General features: G+C 43.6%; 1 protein-coding gene across 4 annotated transcripts in view; it reads left to right on the top strand.

Moving 5' to 3' along the window:
• Positions 1 to 8,662, top strand: part of ATP8A2 (ATPase, aminophospholipid transporter, class I, type 8A, member 2) — a 651,371-nt gene that overhangs the window by 148,967 nt on the left and 493,742 nt on the right. The window lies entirely within an intron of this gene.

Here is an 8,662-nt window from a genome sequence, read left to right as displayed (position 1 = left end):
CCAGCAGAAGCCAGCTGTAAAGCAATGCAAGTTGCCCTGGGGCCTTGGGGCAGCTGCAGTTTGTTAAGTTATTTTCAGATTACAAAGGGCCGGGCCTTTCATATGCAAAAGCCTCCGTGCACAGCTTGGGCGGGGCGGGTCCCAGGGGATCAACAGGGCAGGCGGAGCGAGCAGTATGGCTGCTCTCAGTCCTGCCTTCAGAGGTCCTGGCAATCGCCAAGAGTGCCTCCGAGAGAAAGCTGCCCTCGAGTTCCGACCGATGCCAGACAGTCCTGTTTCTCCCATATGAGTCTGGGTCCCCAGAGACTTGCCTGGAACTGGAGCTCAGAGCCTGAGACTCCCTCCCGATTGAAAAAGACAATTGTGTCCTCAGCCACCAGCCCTCTCTGCATGCACCTCCGCACCTTTGTATTTTCCTTCAGCACCGCACCTCCTCTGAGTCTTGGTATGCTTTTCTCTTTCCTTCTAGTTGTAGAAATTCCACTCAGCCAGCCTTCTTGTGGTTCTGGATGATGTTCGTTATGTCTTTTAGTTGTATTTTTGAAGTGGTTGTGCGAGGCAGCAATCTCCGCTGTTTACCTATGCCGCCATCTTGGTTTCTCCGCCCAATATTTCACAGATCTTGAACAAATACTCCAAAAATTCATATGAACCAAAAAAGACCCCAGATAGCTGCAGCAGTCTTGAAAAAGAAGAACAAAGTTGAAGGGATCACAATACCAGACATGAAGTTATCCTTCAAAGCCACTGTAATCAAAACAACCTGGTACTGGCGTATGAACAGGCATATAGATTAATGGAACAGAATGAAGAACCAAAAAATCGACTCAAGCCATTATGATTAATTAATATCTGACAAAGGAGGCAAGAGCATACAATGGAGTCAAGACAGTCTCTTCAATAAATGGTGTTTGAAAGGTTGGACAGGTACATGTCAAAAAATGAAACTAGACCACCAACTTTCACCATACACAAAAATAAACTCAGAATGGACAAAAGACTTAAATTTAAGTCGTAAAACCATAAAAATCCTAGACAGCAAAATATCAGACATATCATCTAGCAGAATTTTTACAGATACATTGCCTAGGGCAAAAGAAACAAAGAAAAAAATAAACAAATGGGACTACATCCAACTAAAAACCTGTACAGCAAAAGAAACCAGCATTAAATTGAAAATGGAACCCACTGTATGGGAGAACATATTTGCCAATGATACATCTGATAAGGAGTTAATTTCCAAAATAAAGTACTCATACTACTCAACAAAAGGAAGACAAACAACCCAAAATTATGCAAAGGACTAATAGACACTTCTCCAAAGAGGTCATACAGATGGCCAAGAGACATATGAAAAAATGCTCAATGTCACTAATTATCAGAGATGCAAACTAAAATGACAATGAGGTACCACTTCACACCTGCCAGAATGGCTACCATTAATAAATCAGCAAACAACAAAGGTTGGCAAGGATGTGGAGAGAAAGGAACCCTATACACTGTGGGAATGCAAACTGGTACAGCCACTATGGAAAACAGTGTGGAGTTTCCTAAAAATATTAAAAATGAAACTGCCATTTGACCCAATGATCCCACTTGTAAGAATATATCCTAAGAAGCCCGAAACACTGATCCAAAAGAATGTATACATTGCTAGGTTCATAGCAGCATTATTTACAATAGCTATGATCTGAAAATAGCCTAAGTGCCTATTGGTAGATGAATGGATTAAAAAACTGGTACATTTACACAATGGAATATTATGCAGCTGTAACAAAGAAGGATCTCTTACCCTTTGAGACAGCATGGAGGGATCTGGAGAGTATTATTTAAGTGAAATGAGCCAGCCAGAGAAAGGTAAGTATCACATGATCTACTCATTTGTCTAATATAATGAACAACATAAACTGATGAACAAAATATGCTGGGGTTCTTGTTCCAGCATCTAGAAGGGTTCAGCAATCTGGAGAAAGGCTGTGTAACTTAAAGAGTCCAGAGACGAAGAATAATTTTAAAAGGCATTTGGGGGTCAGAGGAGCCTAGTTTAAAGAAAACTAAGATTTCCTCACCTCAGGACCCCATGCTTTTTATTAACACAATTTATTAACACTTCAAAGGGTCAGGGTTTCATATACAGAGTCCATTGTCAGAATGGGGAGAATTAGTCTACGGCTATTCAGGTGTTTGGCCAATAGGAGGCAATAACATGTAGATCAAGATGCACTAAGCTGTCTGGCAGCAAACAATCATCCGTTTTCAGGTTTGGGGAAATGCTATCAGCCATTCCAAACAGGTGACAACATATGTGACTCAGCCCTTGTTGAGTCCCCAAGTTCCATCAACCTTTTGATGAAACTCTTGCAATTATGACATGCTGGAATTGGCTTTCGGCAAAAATAGATCTAGAGACATTGAATCATGGAACAAACTGATGTATTTCAGAGGAAGGGGGCATTGGGCAGAGATTTACCAAAGAACTTATATGCATAGTCCATGGACAAACAATAGTGTGGGGAAGGCCTGGGAAAAGACAAGGCTGAAAAGCCTATGTGAGCCATAATAAGGTGTTATAAAGAATAACAGTACCAATAGTACCAGGTCTGGGTCCAATTACTGCATTCTTGGAACAGGCTGTGAGATAAGGTAGTATCCAACAATTTTATTTTCTAGCTTTAGGCTGAGAATTAGGAAAAGTGTTGAAAAAAAAAACCAGTGTGAGCTTATTAACCATTTATTTGTAACTGGTGAAATTTCAGTAGTTTAGTAAAACAAAGTGAACATTTCTAGTGAGATGGTCATGGTTTAATATTGACAGGCCCTGTTTGTCAGCAGCAGTTTTTGTATTTGAGGGGATTTCCAGACTGTAATTTGGGAGGGATGGTTGGCAAAGCATTAGGAATCTATGCCAGGTACAGAGGGCCACAGGCTTTGCTGACCATTGGCACCTTCTCTTGGATGACTTTTATGTGTGCAGTGATGTCAATAGGGTCATTTTCAATGGGAGAGGCCATTGCATTTAGTGGTCTCACTTGCTCTTGCTCTTTCCTGTGAGTTAGTTTAATGAACTCTTCATGGGTACGTGAATTAAACTGTTACAAAGACTTGAACAACCTTCTTAGGACATTATGTTGTCTTCTTGTCTTCTACCTCCAATAACTCCCTGCTGAGCAGGTATTTTGAGAGGAGAAAGGTGAATGGTTTCTTACAGTGACCTGGGTAGATGGAAGTTTCCAGGATGTGGTCATGGAGCACTGGCTCAGCTCACAGCCAGCTCTTGGAGAGGTTCACAAGGGCCTTCAGTCAAATTGAACACCCACTGTCCATTAGACACATACAGGAAACGTATTACCCATGTAATGCAGGCGAATAAAACAGTCATGCTTACTTTTGGCTGTCTGTACATCTTGGTGTGGATTTCTACTGCTCACATTTTCTGGTGTCCTGTTTTAAGGGGAAGTTACACTACTGCATTTTAGATTTGCCATTGTCAACTTCAATTTGTCCCACAGCTGGAAAAACATACTCACACATCATCTCTGGGTCCTTGCTTTTGCTGCATTATGGAGACCAGACTTCTGTAAGTGCTTTGTGATTAGTGGCAGGCAGGTCGCACCTCACACATATGTTTTTCAGGCCCTATTTTCTAATGCAGCGGTTCTCAACCTGTGGGTCGCGACCCCTTTGAGGGTCTAAGGACCCTTTCACAGGGGTCGCCTAAGACCATCGGAAAACACATACATAATTACATATTGTTTACAGTAGCAAAATTACAGTTATGAAGTAGCAACGAAAATAATTTTATGGTTGGGGGTCACCACAACATGAGGAACTGTATTAAAGGGTCACGGCATTAGGAAGGTTGAGAACCACTGTTCTAATGGATTGTTTCCCACACTTGCCAGATCCTAACAGTTACCAAGAAAAAAGTGTCCACCATACACAGAACCAAGTTCCACCCCTCCTGAGTCAAGTTCCCCAGGGGACAGATTTGCATATTGCTATTATTGCCAGATCTTGTCTTCTTGGAATCTTCTGGAGGCTTCCCATATACTGAGGAGAAAAAGGCTGGTGTGTGAACATGAGCTCCACAGCTTGAGTTGGCCCTGTAGTCTCTTTATACTTCCCCACACAGTCTTCCCACAGGAGGAACAATAGGAGCTCTCTCCTCAGTGCTTTTGCACTTGCTGTTCCCTCTCTCTGCAAGTCTTTTCCCCGGTGTATCCACGTGATGCATTCCTGCTTCTTCACCTTCTTCAGGGCTTAGCTCACACAACACCTTCTCAGTGAAACCTTCCCTGATATTCCAGTGAAATAACACCCCTCCCCTGGCCTCCACCAGTGTACCCCTCTGTGTCCTCCTTCCCTATCTATTTTCCTCCACAGTGTTCACTACCATCTAGTCTGCTATGTATTTTTAAAAATGTAATCTGTCCTGTAGAATGTAGTTCTCTGCAGGGAATGCATTTTTGACCAGTTGGTTCCCTGCAGTGCCTAGCGCAGCACTTGGTATGTAAATGGGGCTCAGTAAATATCTGTTGATGGATGAGTGGGTTTTTGACAAGTCCTTAGTCATTCTTCCTGTCACCCAATTTCAGGGAACACTGGCCTAGCAGATGTTTAGGGAAAACTGAGTGAATCATAGGAAATGTTTGTTTTCTTCCGGTCATTTCTCCCCATCCTCTGGGTTCTAAGACTTGCTAAATGCCTGGACTTGCTCATAGCCCCTGCCTGTCCTTGCTGGGAACAGCCACCCTGGCAGGGATGCTGACCTATGCAGTGTGAGTGGGAATCTTTTGGGGGTGACTAATTCACCTGGGTGAACAGATTTTTCTGCTGGGAAGCACTTTTATTTGTCCATTTCACCTATAGATGTTCTTTCTCGTGGTACAGTGAATGGGAAATGTCTCCCAGCTTTTTATATCTTATAGTTTTTAGCTGGATTAACTGCAAATAGGAGATTTGAACAAATCTACCTCCTCAAGGGTAGTTGCTACTCAAAGTGTAGTATTTGGACAGGCATTACCCCATGTGGGAACTCATTAGTAATACAGAATCTCAGGCCCACTTCAGACCTACTGAATCAGAATATGCATGAAATGGTTAATTTTAAGTCAACTTGGCTGGGCCATATTTGGGCAAACATTATTGTAGATGTTCCCGTGAAGGTGATTTTTGGATGAGATTAATGTTGAAATTGGTGGACTTGAGTACAGCAGGTTACCCTCCATAAGGTGGGTGGGCTTCATCCAGTCATTTGAAAGCCTGACTACTAGTAAAACAGAGTCTGACCTCCCTGGGCAAGAAGAAACTCTGCCAGCAGATGGCATTCAGACTCGAACAGCATCAGATCTTCCCTTGGGTCTCCAGCCTGCCAGCCACCCTGCACATTCTGGGCTTGCCAAGCCTCCACCATCTCATGTACCGATTCCTTAGAATACATCTCTCTCTGTGTGTGTACACTCCTGTTGATTCTGTTTCTCTGGAGAACCCTGACTAATATGATCCACTTTAACAAGATTCCTAGGAGATTCAGAAGCATCTTCAAGTCTGAGAAGCACTGCCCTAAATAAACTCTTCCAGTAGAATGATTTTGATGGGGGCTGCCTTTAGCTGTTTGGAGTTTTATGTATTTAACTAGAGGCCCGGTGCACAAAAATTTGTGCACTCGGGGGTGGGGGTGGTCCCTCAGCCCGGCCTGTGCCCTCTCACAGTCTGGGACCCCTCGGGGGATGACCATCTGCTGGCTTAGGCCTGCTCCCCAGGGGATTGGGCCTAAGCTGGCAATCAGACATCCCTCTGGCAGCCTGGCAGCCCTCGGGGGATGTCCACTTGTCAGCGGGGAGCAGACTTAAACTGCAGTCGGACATCCTTAGCGCTGCTGAGGAGGCAGGAGAGGCTCCCACCACCACCGCTGTACTGGCTCTGGGTTTGTTTAGCTTCTATAATTGAAACTCTGTTGCCATCACTGGCGCTCTAAGCTCTGAGCCCGCTGGCAGCTGAAAGCAGGTTTCTGGGTTTGTTTAGCTTCTATAATTGAAACTCTGTTGCCATCACTGGCGCTCTAAGCTCTGAGCCCGCTGGCAGCTGAAAGCAGGTTTCTGGGTTTGTTTAGCTTCTATAATTGAAACTCTGTTGCCATCACTGGCGCTCTAAGCTCTGAGCCCGCTGGCAGCTGAAAGCAGGTTTCTGGGTTTGTTTAGCTTCTATAATTGAAACTCTGTTGCCATCACTGGCGCTCTAAGCTCTGAGCCCGCTGGCAGCTGAAAGCAGGTTTCTGGGTTTGTTTAGCTTCTATAATTGAAACTCTGTTGCCATCACTGGCGCTCTAAGCTCTGAGCCCGCTGGCAGCTGAAAGCAGGTTTCTGGGTTTGTTTAGCTTCTATAATTGAAACTCTGTTGCCATCACTGGCGCTCTAAGCTCTGAGCCCGCTGGCAGCTGAAAGCAGGTTTCTGGGTTTGTTTAGCTTCTATAATTGCAACATTGTTGCATCTGGAGCTCAGAGCTGGGCCGCAGGAGGCGGGGAACCTTGTCTTCCTCCATCACTGGAGCAAGCAAGCCTCATGTTCGCTTCAGCTGCGTGGCTGCTGGCCGCCATCTTTGTTGGCAGTTAATTTGCATATCTCGCTGATTAGCCAATGGGAAGGGTAGTGAAGTTACGGTTAATTACCATGTTTCTCTATTATTAGATAGAATTCTGTAACAGGACACCTAAAGGTTGTATATTAAGGCAATTATTTTAATGCTCTACAGTAGCCATCTCCTGGATGAATGGCATTTTCTCTGAATTATTGATTATGCTGATTCTATTTTAGGATGAAAACATTTTAGACTCATTTTTATAGTTTAACTAGAGTAAAGGTTGGTATGCTTTACCTCCACCATCTTTCCCCTTGTCTTTGGTTTTCTGACATAAACAGGATCTCTTTCTTCCCCAAACCTTTACCCTAAAGGCCTTCATACACATTGAGTCCCCTTAAGCATATAGTATTTTACTCTAGGCCCTAGAGTCTAGCAGTGGTCGGGAAACTGTGGCTCGGCAAACCGTAGCTCGCGAGTCACATGCGGCTCTTTGGCCCCTTGAGTGTGGCTCTTCCACAAAATACCTGCTCTTCCACAAAATACCGACTTCTGCGCATGGGCCACGAAGTTTCAATTGCACTGTATGTGCACACCCCCATGTGGTATTTTGTGGAAGAGTCACACTCAAGGGGACAAAGAGCCATACGTGGCTCGCGAGCCGCAGTTTTCCAACTACGGGGCGGGGGGGGGACGGACATTAGCACCCACAGATGGGATTGTATGCCAACTGTGTTTGTGTGTGTCTATTTTATACAGTTGGAATCTTGGGCTCAAATGTTATAGTCAAGCTATCTTATAAGATACTTTATTAAGTCTTATCTTAGAGTGTGTTAATTTTCATGTTTCCTTGAGTGATCAGTGTTGCTTTATTTCAGTGGGCAGTGCTGCCACAAACGAATGTCTGATGTTCCATTTGACTTTGTCCTGTAAGCTGCAGTTAAGAAAACTTTGTGCTATGAGCCATCACGTGCATTAGTTAGATATATTTTCAGTACTCTTTAATGAACTTAATGCCAGCCAGTTTATTCTGTCTGGCAGAATTCTACCATGATATCTTATTATCCCATAGGGCTACTTAGAAGAGTAGGGACTCTGTGTAAGCAAATTTTCTAGCTAATTCAGTGATATTCCTTCAAGTATCATGTTCTTTAAGTTTGAACTGTTTTATAAGTGGTTTTCATATAACTCGTCACATATACTTAATACCTTAAGCAGAAGAAGGCTAAAAATAAGTCTGGGTGTAAGGACAATGCTAATCATTGTGTATTTGGAAACATCAGGCCATTGTACCATGCGGATGGTCTTCTCTGAGGCAGTGGCAATAAATGGTACATGGCACACTTTCCTGCTCCATCAAGTGAGCTCAGGCTGCTGTATTTTTTGAGTTGTCAGCTTTGGTTTCTTTGTTTTGTGATCCCAGGATTGGTCGCTGTCAGGTCTTGCAGCAGTACAAGGGCCTCTGGTGTGCTGTCTCCTGAGCACTTCTATTTTGATGCTTCTAATTGGTTGTGTATTTGAAACCTGCTAGGTAACCTTGCTAGAATGCATTTCAATTAGGAGTTGGTTCAGAGGCGTGCCTTCAGAAGGTGAGCTAGGAGTTGAACAGGTACTTTTATGGATATGCCTTTTAGCAGCCAAAGGAGGGGAGGTTCATTTTTCCCCTTCAGGTTCCCAGTTCCTGCCTTTGGATTATTTCACTATTTATTAATTATCTGCTATGTGCTCTGTGTTAGGAACATTCAAAGGTGAAGTAAACATTTTTTGCTGTTCTCAGAATCTATTCTGGGGATAGATAAATAAATATAAAATAAAGCAAAGCAGAAACTATATAATAGTGTAAATAACATACTGTGGGCTTGGAAGAAGGAGAGTCTGTGTGGATTTAACCAATCTTAATGGAAGATAAAAGGTTGGATGAGGTTGCGGGTGGTAAGATGGGAAGTATAGTTTAGTTATGGAGAGGATGTCCCAGGTGGAAGCAAAGTATGAGCAAAGGTGGCCCAATAAAGGGTATATGGAAGGAAGGGAGTTTGTCTAGGTGTGGTTGGGCAAACATCTGTGGTGGGCACTCAGAGGGACACT

Source organism: Myotis brandtii, unplaced genomic scaffold, assembly GCF_000412655.1.
Source record: "Myotis brandtii unplaced genomic scaffold, ASM41265v1 scaffold216, whole genome shotgun sequence".
Taxonomy (NCBI): domain Eukaryota; kingdom Metazoa; phylum Chordata; class Mammalia; order Chiroptera; family Vespertilionidae; genus Myotis; species Myotis brandtii.
This window is presented reverse-complemented; position numbering and strand designations above follow the sequence as displayed.